Here is a 21,865-nt window from a genome sequence, read left to right on the forward strand (position 1 = left end):
CATTCCATTCTCCCCATTCCATCCTCCTATACACACACACACACACTCACACACGCACACACACACACACACACACACACACACACACACACACAAAAACTCACACATACACCAGAGTTTTCACAGTAAAGACTAGAAAGAAAAAAGCCCAGGTTCTTCCCTCATTCCAGAAAGCCTTAGTAGAGAAGATATAGCCTAGGACCTGGGTATGAATTCTGTCTTTGATGCTTATTATCTGTGTGATTTCAGACAAGTCCATTAAACCCTCCCTCCCGTTTATTCATCTATAAGAGAAGGGGATCACACTAGGAGTGTGCTAGAGCCAGCTCAAGGCAACTCAATGAACATTTTCTTTTCTTTTTGGGGGGGGTTTTTGCAAGACAATGGGGTTGAGTGGCTTGTCCAAGGCCACACAGCTAGGCCATTATGAAGTGTCTGAGGTCGAATTTGAACTCAAGTCCTCCTGACTCCAGGGGCCAGTGCTCTGTCCACTGCGCCACCTAGCTGCCCTCTTTGAACACATTTTCATTGTGAGCATCTACATTTCAGAACTTGGAAAATGCTATATAGAAATCAGGGCTTGATTTGTAGTTTTGTTGGTTGTTTAGATCTTAAAAAGTGAAAGTGTTAATAATGCTGCTGAAATATAAAAGTTTGTCCTGAATGCATGTTTTTTGGACAACTGATTGGGTTTTTTTTGTTTTTTTAGGTGTTTTTTTTTTTTGCTAGGCAAATGGGGTTAAGTGGCTTGCCCAAGGTCACACAGCTAGGTAATTACTAAGTGTCTGAGGCCAGATTTGAACTCAGGTACTCCTGACTCCAGGGCTGGTGCTCTATCCTCTGTGCCATCTAGCCTCCCTGGATAACTGATTGCTAAACAATTATCTGTACCCTAATGCTATACTGCTGTGCTACAGTACTCATTTCTGGGTCTCTTCTCCTCATCCAAAAGGGATCTGATCTGACTTGCTGCCACTTTTCTCACTAACTCAGGATCAGCCAACAAGATGGTGTAGTGGTTAGAGCATCAGCCTGGCCATGAGTCAGGAAGTTGTCCCAGTTGTGTCTGACATTTTGGGACTCCATTTTGGGTTTTCTTTGTAAAGATTCTGGAGTTTATTCTACAGGTGAGGAAACTGTCACACAGCTAGTAAGTGCTTGAGGCTGGATTTGAACTCAGGATCTTCCTGTCTCCAGGCCTGGTGCTCTAGCACCTAGCTGGCCTAGAATCAGGCAGACCTAGTTCAAATGCAACTTCAGACACTAACTGTGTGACCCCAGGCAAATCAGGGGTTCACCTCTGCCCACCTCAGCTTCCTCAACTGTAAAATGGTGATAATAGCCTCCCCAAATTGTAAGTATTCAATGTGAGTGCTCAGCACAGTACTTGGTGAACAGCAGGCACTTCATAAATGCTTGTTCCCTTCCCTGCTATTGCCTACATGCATCTAATCATATGACCACAAAGTCTTTTTGCTCTGAGACCAAATGGAGTACCACTGAAGGCCAAGTTCCCCATTTCTCCTAGGGGAAAAGCTGCAGAATTAGGCCACAGATGGTTTCTTCCCCACACCAGCAAGCCAGCACTTGAAGTTTCATCTGCAATCAGGGTGACATTTTGCAGAGTCCTCATCTATTAGCCATAGAAAAAGGGCATATAGATTTTCAAATGAATTTTCAGTACCTATATCTAAGCACTTTGTCTCTGTCTCTATGAGACCACAGGGCTAGGTATCATGTAATTACGCATCATCGTGAGGAGACAGGGTTGGGTCTCGGCCTGTCAGTTACACTGAAGCTGCCCCAGTGGGATGGTCATGGACCTTAGAAACATATTTCTGAAGGAAAAACCCCCACAGTCCTAGAGCTAGATCAAAAGTGGGGTTGGGAATTAGGTGAGTAGGTAGTCCTCCTGCCAAGTGAGTTTTCCATTTCATTAAGGGAAAATGGCAGGCCCAGTGGCCACGTGAAGGCCAACAATGAACAGTTTCAACCATCAAATCCCACCGAAAAGACAAAAAGCAGTTTCTGCCGTCTGTATCAGGGTCAAGGAGCTAGGAATACAATAGCAGACGTTTGGAAAGGTATGTGACAGTCTTCCCCAAACTGACCAGCAGTGTCTTAATCCTTTCCTTTGTTGCTAAATCCCCTCTGACCCAGCTGGTCCCCTTCTACTACTTCAGTTCTGTGGGTCTCGCTTCGACTCTTATAACAAAAGATAAATGTTACTATTTTAAACACCTCTATCCCATAATAAATTTGTAAAGCAGATGCCTAACATTGGTGAGAAATGCTCTGGGAACCTCAAGCACACATATGGGCAAGGGAGCTGGGGGAGGAGAAAAAAATTTCTTCTTCTAACACGATTTCACAACTTCAAAAAGTAAACTGCCAAGAAAAAAAAAATAGGTTCCTTTAAGATGCAGTCCTTCATACCTGTTATCATCTAAAGGAAATGTTGTCGCTGCTAATTTGAGATAATAGAGGCTGTGCAGCACAGCCACTGGAAAGCTGGCCATGGACTCAGGAAGACCTACTTTCAAGTACTGCCTCTGAAATCCATGGGTTGTGGGACCCAGGGCAAGTCACTTAACCTCTTGGTGGTCCAGGCAACTCTACAAGTCTACATTACAGAGGCATAACCAGTCTACCCCAGTGAAGAGACTTTATTCATTGGGAATTCCTTATACCAATGAAATTACAAAGTTGGACTCTCCCTACTAGGAAAAAAATGGGAAAAGAGAAAGTGAAACACTCTATTTGAGTGAATCCAATTCATAAAATGGATACCACACAAAATGACTCTTTCCTAGGTCCAGTCTCAGGAAATTTACAATGCTGACTTCCTGTTCATTTGGCACTTAGCAAACATGACCTTCAATTGCTGGCAAAAATAGATTAGGTGCCAACTAGTGCAGGGACAAGGGTGCTGCCCTCATGAAAGTTACAGTCTAGTAGGAAGAAGTGACATGGGCAGGATAGAATGTTTGTTTATCTTTTCGCATATTTCATCAGGCTCCCCAGTGAACCACCAAGTTCTACAAGAGCAGGGTCTGTGTCTTAGTGACTTTGGTGCCTCACAGGATCTGTGATTTCAAGCTAGAAGCGCCACACCTCAGATGTCAACTAGTTCCACTATTTCCCTTTAGAAATGAGAGGTCTGAGGCCCAGAGACAGGTACCCAGGCCCCAAGTGCAGCTATTCCTCCACTCACCCACTCTGCTACACAGATGTTCAATATTTATCGATCACCCTTTAAATATAAATATGGTCAAACTTAGGCCCAAGTATAGTATTGTAAAATGAACAATGAAATCATTAAAACAGTCTCTACTAAGTATTGAGTTGTGCAGGGAACAAAGAGAGTTGCACCAAGCAGGTCTCTGTCTTTGGCTGACACAACAAAAGGATGCTTTAGGGACCTGAAAGGGGGCCAGGACTTCAAATGTGCCTTGTAGCTCCCCATAATGAACACACACACACACACACACACACACACACACACACACACACACACACACCACATACACATGCACCTATCTTTCTCTGGGAAAATGTTTGGCACAATAGGAAATGCTAGCTTTATCTACAATGGAGAATACACTGTCACCTGCCTAACACATCAGTCTACAACCCACACCTGCTTTTCATAATTTTGAAATCAAATCCATTGTAAAAGAAAATACACCTCATTTCTGGCTGCCATGCAAAGCCACAAATGCCCCATAAATATTGATTCTGTAGGGCTTGTTCAGTCTCCTGTGGCCTGAAATCCCCCCCCAACACTATTTTTTATTGAATCTTGCCCCTTAGCAAACAGCAGAATGAACAAAGCTACACTGAACAGCCTTGCGTGCCGGCCCACACCATAAAAAAGTGACAATTGGAGAAATAAATTGTTGGGCACAAATGGGAGTGAAAATATTTATCTCTGTTGCAAGGTATTAAAATGAGAAAAACTTTCAAAGTGGGAGCTTCAAGCAATTGCATTCGAAGTTGCATAATTTGGTTAGGCTGACCTTCGACTGGAATAAAAAGCTACTGATTTCCATAATGTTGGCCTCCAACAGTATAAAAGGTTAGATAATGCATCATGATATACACAAACAATTCCAAAATATATGACTTGAGAAGGAGATCTCGGTGACTCCCAGCTTTGTGAATTTCAGGTAGAGTAATAATCAACATAATTTATATTGAAGTGAATTTTTGTTTTCCAGGAAGGTCTTGTTTGCCAGCCAAGAGGAACAGAGCTCCTGCTCATCCAAAGAGAGCTGGCATTGGACTTGTTAGGGCCAGCGCCAGTTCATTCATGTCCCTAGTGGGCTCTGCTCCCAATGACCAAAGAGAATCACCCAAAGGATGATGGCATTATATACATATATACTACATACAACTCTGGCTCAAGGCATCCAAAGGCCTCAAGTTCAAAGTCTACCTCTGACACACTGGCCATGTGACTCTAGGCAAGTCACTTCACCTCTTCTGCAGATCTTCAGCACTCTAAGTTATCAAGGAGTTATTGATCTGCAAGGGTGAAGAAAATTCCCAGATTGGGAGTTGCACCAGTGAAATTACAGTGCTAGATAAAAACCATAACCAAAACCAAAACTAAAGACACTTCTACCCCAAAGCTGATGGATTTGAGGCCATCTTTCATAGCTCTACCATCTACCATTATTAAGGTTCAACTTCTGGAGTGACCTTGAACCTCCAAGATCACCATGACCATGTAGCAAAGGCAGACCCATGAACCCCAGAAACTCTGGGTTACCATGCTTTGGCACACCTCCAGCCATTCATTCTGAGTGGGTTGATCTCATGGAAATCTTTTCTCCTAAAGGTCGGTGCTATAGGACAACTAGATTCTAACCAAATGGACTAAACTAGCACTGACTTCCCAGAAGCAAAAAATAAATAGAGCAGGGCATCACCAGTGCCACTGATTTAGACCCTCTCTCACATTCAGGCCAGGTATACATCCCACCAAACCTTTCCAAGGCACATAATGATGGTAATTTTATCATCATAAGCATCATCCCAGTAGACTGCAAGATACTTGATGAGAGGAACAATTTAATTTTTGTCTTTGAATCCCCAGTACCTGACACTTTTTTTAGTCAAGATCTATGATTTCATTGATATAAGAAATTCCTAGCAAGGACATTCCCTTCACCAGTCAGATCCGACAACTCCTCTGTAAGCTGTACTCTAAGAGAGTGGCCTGGAACACTGAAAAGCAAGCAACTTGCCCAGAGTCACATAGTCATTATGTGTAGGTATCAGGATTTGAACTAAGATCTTCCTGACTCTGAGGTCAGGTCTATATAACTCATGCCTGGCTGCCTCTTACACAGTATATACTTCAAAATGCCCGTTAAATTGATCAACTGATAACTGAGACACACACACACACACACACACACACACACACACACACACACACATATATATATATATATATATAGCACCTTGAAGTTTGCAAATGGCTTCCCATACATAATCTTATTTGTAACAGTTCTCTTGTGAGGTAGGCGCTACAAGTCTTATGGATCCCATTTTCCAGATAAGGAAACCAAAGCTCAGCAAGGTGAAGTAACTTGTTTTTGGACACAAAGCCAGTAAGTTTAAGGGATGAGATTTGAATTCAGATACTCCAGGGACTCCAAGACTGGTACTTAAGCCACACCCAACTCAGTCTCAAATCTGTGACTGCAGAATGCCACACTTTCCCTACTTCTCGCTATCAACTTAGATACCTTCTTCTCTGCTCTCCCCTCACGATGGCACCTGGATGGCAAGATGTTCAGAAAGCAAGTCCTCAATTGCTTCCCTAATAACATCTCAGTAGATGGACAAGCAGTCAAAAGTTTAATTCAGATTTCAGACAAAGTTAAAGCCAAAATAGATTTCATCAAAAGAGAAAAACAGGGAAACTATATTATATGTCAGCAATATTTGGCAATTTTGTTTTAGACTATTTAAAATAACGAGATAGTGTAAGGTAGAAATATTGCTGTGGTAGAAAAAAATGATGAGTTGGTGGATTTAGAAAAAATATGCAAAGACATGGATGTATGAAGGAAGATGCTATCCACCTTCAGACAGAGGATAAGTGGAAATAAGCATAGTATGATCTTATATAGGTCTATAAATGAATGTAGTGATATATGTATATGACTATAGATATTTATATATGTATGCATTTATGCATATGGAAATGTGTATGCATATATGTATGTCTGTGTGTATATACACACACACATGCCAAACTGTAGCCTTCTTTGGGGGTGAAGGGAAATAAATGAAGTTTAAAAAGCACAACAGAAAACAAAAGAAAACCTACAAGGAAGTAAAGAAATGAAAGACAATTTTGAACACAGCATGCCGCATTTATTAAATAGGCTTTCCTGAAATGGAAATTTATTTCTTTATTTTTTTAAATCTCTTATGTTCTGGGCACCTGACAATGTTTTGTTTTGTTTTCTTATTTTGTATTTAAATTTAAAATAAAAAGAACTATTAAACAAAAAAGAAAGAAGTTTAATTCAAGGTTCAATTGTAGCTCTGCTCACTCCACCCTGCTTCAGTTAGAGAACTCTTCCAAAGTTTTTCTTAAACTATTCTCTTTATTAGTTCTTACAAAATAAGATTTTTAAGTAAAATGGGATTCTATTACATTCATCTACCAAATTTTTTTCAGTCATTCCCCAATTGTGGATGTCCTATTAATTTCCAGATCTGTTAAAAGGAGTTTATTTTTCTTCTTTTCCGGGGGATGGGAGTGAAGTTACGGAGAGAAACTAAATGTTCATTCATTTTAAAAAGACAAAATTTAATTTGAAAAGGTTCAGCTATACATATGTAGGAATGGGATTTCTCAATTTTCAACTTCAGTGATTCTCTTTAGTCTATCTCTTTCTGCCATTTTCTTATTTTTATTTGCTTTTTTGTTTTTTTTATCAAGGCAATAAGGTTAAGTGACTTGACCAAGGTCACACAACTAAATATGAGGCATCTGTGGTTGGATTTGAACTCAGGTCCTCCTGATTCCAGGGCCAGAGCTCTATCCATGGTGCCACCTAGCTGTCCCCCTGTTTCTAAAATACCTGAGAAGATAAGTCTAGGAGGGTGTCCTAGAAGTAGAAGGTCATAGAGCTTATTAGCAGAGAACCTACAGAAAATCAGGGTTTTCCCTAACACCTTACTAGTAATGAACTTCTAAAGGACTATAACAACCATAAATTGTTTTGTAATAATAAAAAAGAGGCTCATTTGAGAAAGTCATTATTTCATAACCAAGGCAACCATATTTTTCCCCTAAGGTCTCAAGAACAAAAACAACTTTTGTTATTTTTACATACCTCAGGACTCAAAAACCTATACTGGTGAAAATGGAAATGATCTATTTGTCAACATCAAAGTCAATGACAATTCTCTGAGTAATATGCACCCAATGGTTATTCCCTGAGTGCTGGGCACCTAGGGTCTCCCAGATAGCTCCCCAACAAACAGACTCCCAGGACCTGAGATAGATGTCTAGTTGTGACCCTTAATCTCCCATAATCAGAATCCCAGCTTGGATTTTACAGGTTCTTTTCTCTTGTACTTCATGCCTAATCATAACCAAAAGAGTAATGGATCAAAGTTCTAACCCTGAATATATGTTTATGTGAAGATACATATTTCATAGCCTAGCTTTATATTTTATATTTTTATTTTTAAAAATACAGTAGATAGAGGGTTGATCTTAAAATTAAAAAGACCTGGGTTCAAGTTCTGACTGCAGCCTTAGATAAAACATTAAACCTCCCTATGCCCTGTAGGACTTCAGGAGATACAAATCTGCAATAGTGGAGGGATTTCCTTATCAGGAATTCCCCATGCACATATCGTGGGTCTGAGCCCTTCCCCAAAACAAAAGAAAAATTGGGTCCCAGATTCCCAGGAGCCATAAGATAAGATGCTTATGATTAATAAGTGTATAATTATTAAGTAAATATTAATAGGGGAATACATAGCATGCATGAAGCAAACCTTAAAATGCTATATAAATCTTATTATCACTATTTTAGGTCAAACAAAGGTTTTCATTGTTTATTTTTAAAAACCCAAGACATTTTCCGATCTTTGTTCAGCTTGGGGAGGGGGGCTGGGAGAGAAGAGCAAGTAGGAAGAAGACTAAGCAGGTCAGAAATTGAATGAATCAGAAAAAAAAAGGGCCAAGTCTCACAATTTAAATTACCCAGAAACGAAATTTCTCTGTTAAGTCCATAAAGTGGTTTTTATTAAGCTAAGCACTGGCTACCTGACTTCCTCCCACCCAGGAAGTTTCATTAAAGCTAGTCACTGGCAGAGCAGTCCTTTTGGGTGCAGTGACTCAGGGAGGCAGCCTGGCAGGAGGGGGAGAAGGAAGGCAGTTCTTGTGCTTCCTCAGCTGTTATTCAGCAAACAATTGAAAAGAACACCCCGAGGCTTATGGGGATACAAAAGATCACACTATTAAGTGGTGCAATGAGAAGAACACTGAATGGAGGCTGTAGAGCTAAATTCAAATCCCTCTGGCTCTGGGCCCTGGGTAACTTTCAGCAACAATAACAATAACCAAAAATTAACACCTACATTTCTGTAGCATTCATGTATATTATCTCATTTAATCTTCACAAACCCTGTGAGATAGATGCTACTCTAGATATTATTATACCCATAGTACAGATGAGAAAACTGAGATTCAGAGGAATTCAGTGTCTGAGGTGGGTTTTGAACCCAAGTCCTCATCAATCCAAATCCTGAATTGTCTATGAGGCTACCCTGTTTCAAGTTACGTAATCTCTTGAGGCCTTGGTTTTCTTCACCCATAAAGATCAGAGGTTAGATTAGATAGCTTTAAAGTACCTTCCAATTCTAAGATCTTACAACCTCTGGTCTCAGACACTTAATAATGACCTAGCTGTGTGGCCTTGGGCAAGCCACTTAACCCCATTTGCCTTGCAAAAACCTAAAAAAAAAAAACCAAGATCTTACAACCAAGGCAAAGTATGTGGGTCTCTACCCATCCCACTCCCCAGTACCATATATACCTTTCAAGAATTGTCTCCTTTTTGTGACTTCCTTTCCCACCTTGAGACTAGTCTCTGTGGTCATTTTAATGTGATATTTCCAGATAACTATCAGGGGCATGGAGGCACAAGATATTTTCTTAGGGATGGCATTCACTGGTCATAGGGTCACAGATCTGGAGAGGACTTTAGAGATCATCTTTCTCATCCTCTCCCCTTATTTTACAAGTTAAGAAACTTAGGTCCAGAGGAATTAAGAGATCAACACCTCACAAGAAAAAGGCAGCAGAACCAAGATTTGCTCACTGGTTCTCTGACTGAATCTGTATCTTTTCCACTCTCCTACTCAGCTTGGCTTGACAATTTTTTTCCTCTAAATTAAAAAAGAAATCCATTTTGTCCAGAAGAACAAACCACACAATATAGAGAGAATTGTCCTTCATGTTCCAGAAATCAGATTTGGTGGCAGGCAGGAGGGAAGGAGGGGAAAATCATTAAAATGGAGGCTGCCACAGACAGTGCTGGTGACAATAAAAGGAATGGGGATGGGGGGGGGGGGGAGAGGGCAGCTTTCCACAGAACTACAGCCAGATGAGGCTCTGTGAGAGAAAGTGAAAACTGGCTTCCTCGCTGAGCAAAAGAATGTTCCTCATCAAGGTGATTTTTAAAGACCCAGCCACACAGTTCTGAGGATACTCTATAAGCTCATAGGTCAAAAAAAATCCAAAACAAAATAACAACAACAAAAATCCCCACAAGCTTTATCCCACTGAGTTCTGTGTCTGCTTGAATCCAGAATCCCCAATACATCCCCTATACACATAGAGGCCCCCAAATAAAACTATAAAAGATATTTATTCTCATTCAGGCCCCAAGTGAACGATCAGCATTGTTTCAGAAAACCCATTACTTTCAAATGCAATTCTCAGGTTTTCACCACTGGAGGAGACTGCTACTCACCCTGGGAACATTCAGGACCGGGGACAGCAACCTGGGAGCTGTCTCCTTTCAGCAACCAGCAAGACTCTAACAACCTGGTAGGCAATCATCAAAATACAGCGAACTCAGTTTTATATGCCCCTCGGTCACTTATTCAGTTACCATGAAGGAGTCCAAATCCGACCAAGAGAATAGTGAGCCAACCTTTCAATGATGGTGAGATTTTTGTCAATAAAAACTTAGATTAAATGGACGCATAGTGGAAGTGTGAAGGAGAGGTGGGAAGAATCATTCCCTTCGAAAAAAGAAGGCATACCTATAGATTCTAAGACAAATATTGTGTAATATGAGCATGACCCCTCTAACATCCTAGTGTGGTTTAGTGAATAAACTTCTGAACTTGGAATCAAGAAAAACCTAAATTAAATCCATCTGACTTCTAAAACATAACAGCTGGGTGACCATGCACAAACCAATTCCTTTACATCTCTGAGCTTCAGTTTCCTCCTCTGTAAACTGGGGATAATAATAGCACCCATGATATCCGACCCACATGATTATTGTGAAGTTCAAATGAGAAAATAAACATAGAGCATTTCATAAATTCAGTTGTTATCATTATTAGCAACAGGAGTGTGGCATAATGGGCCAGAGGACCAGCCTTAGATATAAGAATACCTGAGTTTAAGTGCTTCCTTTGACTAATGGTGTGACCATGGGTAAATCACTTCACTTTTCACTACTCCAGACAACTCTCTAAGGCTAGAGGGAGAAGCGAAATAAAGGGAATTTCCATTCTGGGAGCTCCTTCTTATGCCTTTAAAATCACAGATCCAGGACTCTCCACTTCTACCCCCTCCCAACTCTCATACACACACACACACACACACACACACACACTTATTACTATTCCATCTTCAACTGGTATGACAATGTTTTAGGAGATGTGTGTTTCACTTTTATGACTTGGGCAAGTGATTCCTCTGCTCAACACTCTGGCGCTGAACATCTATATACTCTCCTTTGAGATCTTTGTGTTAGCTAACTTGGATTACAGTGGTTACTTCCCCCTCCCTACAAACTTCTTTTGTGTACTTATTTTGTATATATATTCTATGTACTTTCCTGATTACATGTTGTGTTGTTCCCCTCCCCAATGGAATGTAAGCTACTTGAAGACAGGGATTGTTTTTTTTTTCTTTTTCTTTCTTTCTTTTCCCCTGCTCCTGCACCTGATACTCAGGAGGTAATTAATAAATGTTTGTTAGAATTGAATTGAATTTCTTTTTGTATGACTCCATTGCTTAGGTTTTCTAATGGCGAAGGGAACATTAGCTCCTCCCTCCCAGGGATGCTCAAAACCACCAGCTCCAGGAGAAAGAATGAGACTTTGTCTGGAAACAAATGTACTCTGAGCTCTTCCACAATCTTCTATTTGCAGGTGCAAAGGGTGCGGTCCCTTCCCCTCCCAGCAGGAACAATCCGAGGCAGGTGGAGGCCCTGGGTCACCTATTCAAAGTGGGGTAAGCCTCCCCATGTAGCCCATGCCAAGCCCACTTGGAACCCAAGACAACAGCCAAAGAGGAAATGTAGCGTGAACAGCCGTTCCCTCTCCAAACAACTGATCCTTGGGGACTTTCGCTTCAAGGTTCTCAATTGTTAGGAGTAAATGAGGCTCACATTAAAGAAATCCAGCCTCCTCTCAGTGGGAAAAATGGTTGCCTTGCTGAGCCAGGTGCCCTTCTTTCAAATACAGACCTCTCCTTCCAATGGCTTAATTTCCCCTTGTCTATGTTCACTTATCAAACAGTGCTTGTCCTCCTCCTAGTCCTGAAAGCAACGCTGAATAGAGGGGTCATCCTGGATGACCCCAGTGTTCACCTCATTGACCTTTGGTCATCTGAAGGTATCCCTGAGGTCGAGAGGTGATGGTCATTGCATCTCTCAAGTTCATAATGAGCAGGTTCCCTGTGCTTCTGCCCCAGCCATGAGAACAAAAGCCTCACAGTCAGAACCTAGGTACTGGGGGGGGGGGGGTGGGGGGAGGCTCTTGAGTTACAAAACTGTCAGTGGGGAAAAGAATGAACTAAACCAATGAGGTCTCTAGTTAGATGACTACAACTTTCTCATTTATAACTTTAGAAGGAGTTATTTCCTTTCTCTGAGTCTTAGTTTACACTGACTATGCTTGCACTACTTATCTCACAAGTCGGCCATGAGAAGCATCATAGCATAATGGATAGCATATTGAACTTGAGGTCAAGAGGTCCTGGATTCCAGTCCTACCTCAGACATTTACAAAGAGTATGACCATAGGCAACTTAATAATCTCTCTGAGTCCCTTCTGCAAAATGGGGACAAATGACCATAGCACCTTCTTCACAGATTGTAGGGAGGCTTAAAAGAGGTATATCCCATGCTAGAGAAATAGTAATAACTGTTATTATGGGGACAACATACAAAAATAGTTTATAAAGCACTTGGAAGCATATATTATTCCTGTTATTATTCCAGCCTTTATTATTAATAAAGAGGTGCCCTGGATAGTGGATACAGAGCTCAACTCCAAGCCAAGAACAACTGGGTTCCAGACTCATCTCTGACACAGGCTGACTGCATAGCCTTCATTATGGCCATTAACCTAGACAATTCTCTAAGAAGAAAAGATGCTGCTAACCTGGACTAGTAGAGGGAAGTTCCTCACCAAGGGGTTCCCTACCACAATGAAATCACTGGTCGAGTGCCTATCCCTAATAATTAACATTAATTAAACTATTCCATAATTGGAGGAGATTAAAGTTTTGATTTCATCACTGTCAAAGGATTCCATACTTCTAGTGTGGAAACTCCCTCCACAGAAACAAATGAACTGCTCATACAGAACTTATAATGCCAGAGAGTGAGACACTGAATGATTAAGTGACTTGCCCAGTGTCATAGCCAGTATGTGTCAGAGGTAAAACTTGAACCCAGATCTTCCTGACTCCAGGACTGGCTCTATATGCCATTCACAGTAGGACCTACAATTACAGACCTGGAGCTAGAAGGTACTCTGGGCTCATGTAGTCCAGCTCATTTTTCAGCTGATGAAATGGAAGCTCAGAGAGGTAAAGCCATTTACTTAGGGTCACACAGCTCATAAGTGATGGAGGCTGTGAAACCAGGTGCTCTGATTGCAGTCCAATGTTCTTTCTGCAGCATCATGCCACCTCTTGCAATTAATGTTGTGCTACTATTGGCAGGAGATATGGACATGTATACATATGCTTGCCAATTTCTTTGCCAAGTAAGTGCAGATGTATACATGTGTATGTTGGAGTGTGTGTGTGTGTGTGTGTGTGTGTGCAAGACATCTCTGACTTCACAAGTTTAGGGAATTCCCAATTTAAAAAATTGCTTCAAGCTGTGATCCTGTGAGGTGCCAGAAGGTTAAGTGACTTGCCTAGGGTCACCTAGGCAAGAGGTGTCAGAAGTGTCTAATGGTAAGATTACTATGGCAATAAACCTAGTGGTAATGATAATTATTCATTTTACCATTATAAAAAGGAATCCTAAAGCTGAGAGTCCTCTATGGAAAATGCCCTGCCTCCAATCCCCATGGGGGATGAAATCTCAGAATCATTAGTAAGAACACTCTGCCTGAACACAACTTTGGAGATGGTGCACAGGGAGAGAAGTGATCTCTAAGGTAACCAGTTAATTGCTAATCAGGAATGATAATAATAAATTAGCAAATCCTAATGTAAACTAACTGGGTTCTGTGTCAGTTGCATGGAGACAACAAATGGAGCCAGCTATTTGGGAACATGTCTTCCAAGCTGACACCAGCTGGGAAAAGCTTTCCCAGGCCTAGCTAGAGGATGGGTGGATGAGCTAAAATGTCAGACAATGGGCAGTCCTAAAAGTTCAACATCCTGAGAGTGCTGAACAAAGGCCTAGTGGCTGCTTAGGAGGGGTCAATAGAGTAGGAAGTTTGCACTGATTTAGAAATGCACCCCCATCCACCCATTATATTATGGTCAAGAAGGTCTCTTAATAGAGAAGAACCAAGAGTTCTGTCATCTAAAATATACTTCAATTCACCAAACATTTTTGAGCACCTACCTGTGCCAGGGACAATGCTAGGCACTTTTAGAGAGAAAGCTAAAAACTGAAACAGTTCCTACCCTACATCTTACAGAAAAGGCCCTTTCCAGATCAAATCCTCTGACTCTGGGATACCCAGGTCCCCTGTCACAATAAGCCACTGCCCATTGTCTCCCAATGTTCTCAGGGTCTATTTTCTCCTGTGCTCTCTGTACCTTGGGCCACTTCTTCATGAGTTGGCTATGCTCTCAGAACTCTAATTCTCACACATCTTTTTGGGAAGATGATACTTTGCCTTTACCACTCATCCCAAGTCAATGCAACTTTAGAAAACTCGATGGAGAATGTCTGACTGGAATTTGTCATGGAGGGTTATGGAAGAGTGCTTCTTATTTTCCATCTGCCAGTTTATTTCAACCCTTCCTATTCATTGGCCAGCACCCAAAATACAAGAAGCTGCCATCTAAGGGATCTTTGGAAGTCTAGAAGGATATTCAGTCAATCATGCTATTCAACTCAGAACTTTCAAATACACAATGGACTCCACCTCAAATCATCTGACCCAGAGTTTTTCACTGGTTTTTGTGTCAGAACCAGGGGCATTACGTGGGTAGATAGAGAGACAGAGAGCATTTACTAAGCACTCCTATACCAGATACTATGTTGGCACATATAATAACTAAGATATATAGAATCACCAAAGAAACTAACTATATTGAAATGTAGTTATCTAAATATTTTCAGTGCCAAGTTCATGGACCACATATTAATAGCCCATGACCTAGTCCAATTCCGTCACTTTCCTGAAAAGGAAATTGGGCCCCAGTGTGAGGAAGTGACTTGCCTGAGTTTGCCCTGGCAGCTTGGTCGGGTCCAGATCAGTGCCTCTGTATAAGCGCTACAGGTTGAGTCCCAATTCTGGGGCCTGGTGCTCCATTACAAGCCCCTTATCAGCCTAATTGCCTTAAAAGGCCCTTTCACTTCTCGCCTCTCTGGGCAGCTCCATTTGGCATCAGCTGTCTGTGTTTGTGCATTGATGCAGAAGCTTCCCCAATTCAGCATCAAAGTGGGTAACCTTGACAGTTAAACAGCAAGGCTGTAACCGCTAGGGCAGATGGAGGGAGGGGGAGGCCTGGGGCCCTCAGAGGCTGGATCCTACAACCTGGCATTGGATTGAAATCCATCTTGTGCTCTTCTGGCCATTTTGTACTTGTGTAACTATATTCAATTTAATCCAATCCAAGAAATCATTTTAAAACTCCTTAATATTTAGATACTGCTAAAGGCTGGGGATAAAAAAAAAAAAGACAAAAGGGAAACAGTCCCTGCCCTCGAGGAGTTTCTGTTCTTTGCAAATGAGAGACTATTTGTTAAAGAGCTTCACACAGTGTACAGACCATAGTCTATACTTAAGAAATGCTTGCTCCTTCCCTTCTGTAATAGACTATAAGTGCTCTGAGGACAGGAATTCTGTTTTTTGACTCTTTTTGAATTAAGCATTCTACCTAGGATAGTGTGGGCTACCTGGTTACACTTGTAATGCCCAAGGCAGGACAAGGGCAAGGAAACCCAGTGAAAGTGGCTCCTCAGGGGCAGCTACGTGGCACAGTGGATAGAGCACTGGCCTTAGAGTCATGAGGACCTGACTCAGACACTTAATACTTACTTAGCTGTGTGACCTTGGGCAAGTCACTTAACCCCATTTCCTTGCAAAAATCCAAACAAAAAGAAAGAAAGAAAAAGAGACTCCTCTCAGATGCCATGGACATACGGACACTATAGCCTCACAAATGGGCACCACCAATGGGCTGCTTATCACTTCCATGGCACATAGACTTGTTCACAAAGAGAACTGGGCAGAGAGACCCTCCATGGACTTTAGCCATCATTCTCTTTATGCTACTCAGGTTTCTTTAAGGGACCTTTAGATAGTTAAGGAAAAGAAAAGTCCTTTCTTTTCTCCTCTCCCCCATTTGGAACTTTATGGCAGATGCAGTGGAAATGATCAGTCCCAAGTCACAGAGTCAACTTAATTTTCCCCAGTTTGGAATCCTCCTGACTATGGAATACTACCCTAGTGTAACACCTTAGGTCCCCACCTGCCCTTGGAGATCTGCTGACCAATGACAGCATCAAGCTCATTGAGTCAGAAGGCAGAAACAGGGTGAAAAAAATGATCCAAATTCAATTCATTGCCTTAACTGGACTGTAGGATATTGGCCCAAGGTACATTCCAGCCTAAGCCTAATGATAGACCCACTAGGTTCCATTTTCCTTCATGCCTCAAATCAAGCTAGAATGTCACTAGACTCAGCTGAGTCAATCAGTTTCACCTTATTCATGGGCCTGCCCATTGTAAGACAGAGAATGTGGACGCCTTCACTCTGCCACAGGCTTGAGGCTAAAGCCACTGAGATCAAGACTCTTCTTGACAGGAAGATAGCTATTTTTGTGCTCACTCCTGCTTGCTGGACATTAGAACATTGGTTCTCCTTCCCAGTAGTCTGGGGACTGATCTTTCCAACTGTTAACCGAAGACTAATTAATATTTATACAGTGCCTTGCAGAGGACTGGCCATATCATATGCATTCAATAAATACATATTGATTGATTAATTGACTATATCTGTGCTTCACTTTCTTGTGGGAATGAATAATTTACTTCTGACATCCTTCACTGGTGTCTCATCCAAAAGCCTTGCTGTTCTTCCCATCTGTACTGGAGCCTCTCCTGTCCTCCCCCTGTCACCGCCAGCTCCACTCACTCCCCAGCTGTTAATGCTTTCCCTGCCCCCAAAGCTAGTCAGTCTTAATTGTGTATAGATTTTACATATACTTAATTCGGGTCTTCTCTGTAGCTTACCAGGGGCTTCAAGGGAAGAGACTGTTTGCTTTGGGTCTTTTGATCCCCAGTACACAAAATGAACTTAATAAATGTCTGTTGGATTGAAGGGAACTGAAATGAAACCTCCCAGTTGTCAATCCTTCTTCTGCACTCAAATTACCATTTCACTTACTTATCTGTTAAAATGCTATAATCCTCCCTCCCCCATTGACATACACACATGCTCACACACTAAAATGTAAATGCCTTGGCAGAGTTGAGTTTTTGTCTCTGTGTATCCATCACCTAACAGAGTTTTAGGCACAGAACTGGAAGGGACCTTAGGGGTCATCTAGTTTAACCATACTTCAGTTGGTACTGAATGAATTGAATTGAATACCCCTAAGCATGAATATTCTTTCCATCTCCAAATTGTGCTCTATTTCTTATGAATTTGAATAGTGTGTCCCCACATATAATGTAAACTCCTTAAGAGAAGAGACTATTTCATTTTTTATTTTTATAAAACAAAGAAACCAACCATAACTAGCACAGCATTCAGTAGGGGCTTAATAAATGTTTGCTGAATGACTAAGGCTGGAATCTTTTTTCAGGAGGCATGAGTGGATAGAGATCTTTGACTTTATCAAATTGGTCAATGGAATGGAAAAGCAGAACAGTCACTGAAGGAGGGAGCCCATTAACATCTTTTCTGTCCTGTGCCATTGCGGTTGGAATGCCATACCGAACAAAATCCTGCTCTAACAGAAAGAGTAGTCGTTGGATGGGGAGTCAGAAGACTTTGAGGCTAGCTTGGATATTACCAACCACTACCCTGATGTGTAGCCCTTGGGAAACATCCATTCCTACTGCAGCTCTCAACTTGGGAAGCTATAAAATCGGGGGGGTTAGACTAAATGATCTCCCAAATACCTTTCATTTAACATTCTTAAGTAACTGGTGAACAAAATACACTTCAGAGACAAAACAACATCAGACTGAGTACTATAAGCCTCCCCTCTACTCTCCCTCCCAAATATATAAACACCTATCCACACCTGTGCCCATCTCTCACAGTCCAACTTGGCAATAGCCATCAGCTATCATCCAAGTATTTCAAGAAAATGGTTCCATTTGAAAACACTATTTGCAACCTTTGATTATTTAAGGTAATGGCAGAAAAAGACAGATAATATCCACAGTTAATCCAAAAGCCACATGGCAAATGACAATTTCATCTTGTCATGCTAATAGCAGACATGAATAGCTGAGATCCAGTTTACTCAAAAACACTGGTAAGTCACAATTTCACCTTGCTATGATAATGGCAGACATGGTTAGCTGAGATCCAGTTTATCCAAAAAGCCTTCATGGCAAATCACAATTTCACCTTCCCATGGTAATGGCAGACATGCATAGCTGAAATCCAATTTACCCAAAAGCCCCTCATGAGTAAGTCACAATTTCACTTGCCATGGCAATGGCAGGAATGGATAGCTGAGATCCAGTTCATCTGAAAACCCCTCATGGGTAAATCCCAATTTCATCTTGCCATGGTAATGGCAAACATGGATAACTGAGATCCAGTTTATTTGAAAACCCCTCACGATAAATCACAATTTCACCTTGCCATGGTAATGGCAGACGTGGATTGCTGAGGTCCAGTTTATTCAAAAACCCTTCATAATAATCACGATTTTTATCTTGCCATGGTAATGGCAGAAATGGATAACTGAGATCCAGCTTATTCAAAAACCTCTCATGGTAAATCGCAATTTCACTTTCCATGGTAATGGCAAACGTGGATAGCTGATATCCAATTAATCTGAAAACCCCTCATGGGTAAATCCCAATTTCATCTTGCTATGGTAATGGCAAACATGGATAAATGAGATCCAGTTTATCCAAAAAACCCCTCCTGGTAAATCCCAATTTCATCTCGCCATGGCAATGCCAAACATGGATAGCTGAGATCCAGTTTATTTGAAAACCCCTCATGGATAAATCAGTTTCACCTTCCCATGGTGATGGAAGGTGTGGATAGCTGAGATTCACTTTATCCAAAAAGCCCTCATGAGTAAACCACAATTTCACTTTGCCATGGCAATGGAAGACATGGATGCCTGAGATCCAGTTCATCTGAAAACCCCTCATGGGTAAATCCCAATTTCATCTTGGCATGGTAATGGCAAACATGGATAACTGAGATCCAGTTTATCCAAAAACCCCTCCTGGTAAATCCCAATTTCATCTCGCCATGGCAATGCCAAACATGGATAGCTGAGATCCAGTTTATTTGAAAACCCCTCACGATAAATCACAATTTCACCTTGCCATGGTAATGGCAGACGTGGATTGCTGAGGTCCAATTTATTCAAAAACCCTTCATAATAATCACGATTTTTGTCTTGCCATGGTAATGGCAGAAATGGATAACTGAGATCCAGTTTATCCAAAAACCTCTCATGGTAAATCACGATTTCACTTTCCATGGTAATGGCAAACATGGATAGCTGATATCCAATTAATCTGAAAACCCCTAATAGGTAAATCACAATTTCACTTTCCATGGTGATGGGGCAAACATGGATAACTGAAATCCAGTTTATTTGAAAACCCCTCATGGTAAATCACAAATTCACCTCCCCATGGTAATGGCAGACATGGATAGCTGAGATCCAGTTAATCTGAAAACCCTTCCTGGTAAGTCACAATTTAATCTTGCCATGGCAATGGCAAACATGGATAACTGAGATCCAGTTTATTTGAAAACCCCTCATGGATAAATCAGTTTCACCTTCCCATGGTGATGGAAGGTGTGGATAGCTGAGATTCACTTTATCCAAAAAGCCCTCATGAGTAAACCACAATTTCACTTTGCCATGGCAATGGAAGACATGGATGCCTGAGATCCAGTTCATCTGAAAACCCCTCATGGGTAAATCCCAATTTCATCTCGCCATGGTAATGCCAAACATGGATAGCTGAGATCCAGTTTATTCGAAAACCCCTCATGGGAAAATTACAATTTCACCTTCCCATGGTGAGAGAAGACATGGCTAGCTGAGATTCAGTATATCCAAAACCCCTCATGGCAAATCACAATTTCACTTTCCATGATAATAACAGACATGTATAGCTGAGCTCCAGTTTATTCAAAAACCCCTCACGATAAATCACAATTTCACCTTGCCATGGTAATGGCAGACGTGGATTGCTGAGGTCCAATTTATTCAAAAACCCTTCATAATAATCACGATTTTTGTCTTGCCATGGTAATGGCAGAAACGGATAACTGAGATCCAGTTAATCTGAAAATCCCTCATAGGTAAATCACAATTTCACTTTCCATGGTGATAGCAAACATGGATAACTGAGATCCAATGTATTCAAAAACCCCTCACGCTAAATCACAATTTCATCTTGCCATGGTAAAGGTAGACATGGATAACTGAAATCCAGTTTATCCCCAAACCCCTCCTGGTAAATCACAAATTCAGCTTCCCATGGTAATGTCTCACATGGATAGCTGAGACCCAGTTCATGTGAAAACCCCTCATGGGTAAATCCCAATTTCATCTTGCCATGGTAATGGCAAACATGGATAGCTGAGATCCAGTTTATTCAAAAAGCCCTCATGGTAGATCACAATTTCACTTTCCATGGTAATGCCAAACGTGGATAGCTGAGATCCAGTTTATTCGAAAACCCCTCGTGGGAAAATTACAATTTCACCTTCCCATGGTGAGAGAAGACATGGATAGCTGAGATTCAGTTTATCCAAAACCCCTCATGGCAAATCACGATTTCACTTTCCATGATAATAACAGACATGTATAGCTGAAATCCAGTTTATTCAAAAACCCCTCATAATAATCACAATTTTGTCTTGCCAGAAATGGATAACTGAGATCCAGTTAATCTGAAAATCTCTCCTGGTAAATCACAATTTCACCTTGCCATGGTAATGGCAAACATGGATAGCTGAGATCCAGTTTATTTGTAAACCTCTCATAGGTAAATCACAATTTCACCTTCCCATGGTAATGGCACATATGGATAACTGAGATCCAATTTATCCTAAAACCCCTCAAGATCAATCAGAATTTCATCTTGCCATGGTAATTGGCAGACATGTATAGATAATATCCACAGTAAATGCCAAACCCACATGGCAAATCCACAATTTCACCTTGCCATGGTAATAGCAGGCATAGATAACCGAGATTTGGTCTATCCAAAAACCCCCCTCATGGCAAATCACAATTTCACCTTGCCATGGTAATGGCAGACATGGATAAGTCAATATTCAGTTAGTCAAAAAAAAAAAAATCACACCACAAATGACAGTTTCAACCTCCTCTTCTATCAACTGTGACCAGTTACTACCATGTGACAAAGGAATTTTGCTTCCCACCCCACCTCCCTCGAGCCATCATCTAAGGAAGATGCCAGTTAGTAGGAATATGGCAAATCCCAAGCTGTAATTCTTTCCAAATTTGAGCCACAGTCCCAGAACAATAGAGGGTAGAGTCTTCATTTCACTACAACTTGATTTTTCCTAGATCATTTTCCACCAGCCTGCTAGAATGGTCGGCTCTCCCTGAAGTAAGTAGGGCCAATAAGGCAGACTGTCGGGCTCAGGCCTCTTCCTCCTTACTTCAATTTTTAGTGGGGGAAAAAAAATGTAAGGTACATCACTGGGTCAATGCTCTGTAGAGATTTGGGAGAAGTCCTATCCTGGTTACTGATTCCTAGGTGAATCTGCCCCCTTTTATGCCATTTTCCCTTAAAATCTCCTTAGCATTGATAGATACAATACAGAGGCCAAGGAAGAAATGCCCTGGCACCATGCCACTCTGAAGGCCAGTGCCCAGGAAGGGCCATTTTGATTCTTGAGTCCCAAAGGGACTACCTTGACAAGTCTCACTTGCCCAGGCTGGGGGGGGGGGGCAGC

At 41.4% G+C, this 21,865-nt stretch overlaps 1 protein-coding gene across 2 annotated transcripts in view; it reads right to left on the reverse strand.

Annotated features, from left to right (window-relative positions):
- PCDH19 (protocadherin 19) overlaps positions 1 to 21,865 on the reverse strand; it is a 119,275-nt gene that overhangs the window by 91,556 nt on the left and 5,854 nt on the right. The gene's annotated exons all lie outside the window — the stretch shown is intronic.

This window comes from Macrotis lagotis, chromosome X, assembly GCF_037893015.1.
Source record: "Macrotis lagotis isolate mMagLag1 chromosome X, bilby.v1.9.chrom.fasta, whole genome shotgun sequence".
NCBI lineage: Eukaryota > Metazoa > Chordata > Mammalia > Peramelemorphia > Peramelidae > Macrotis > Macrotis lagotis.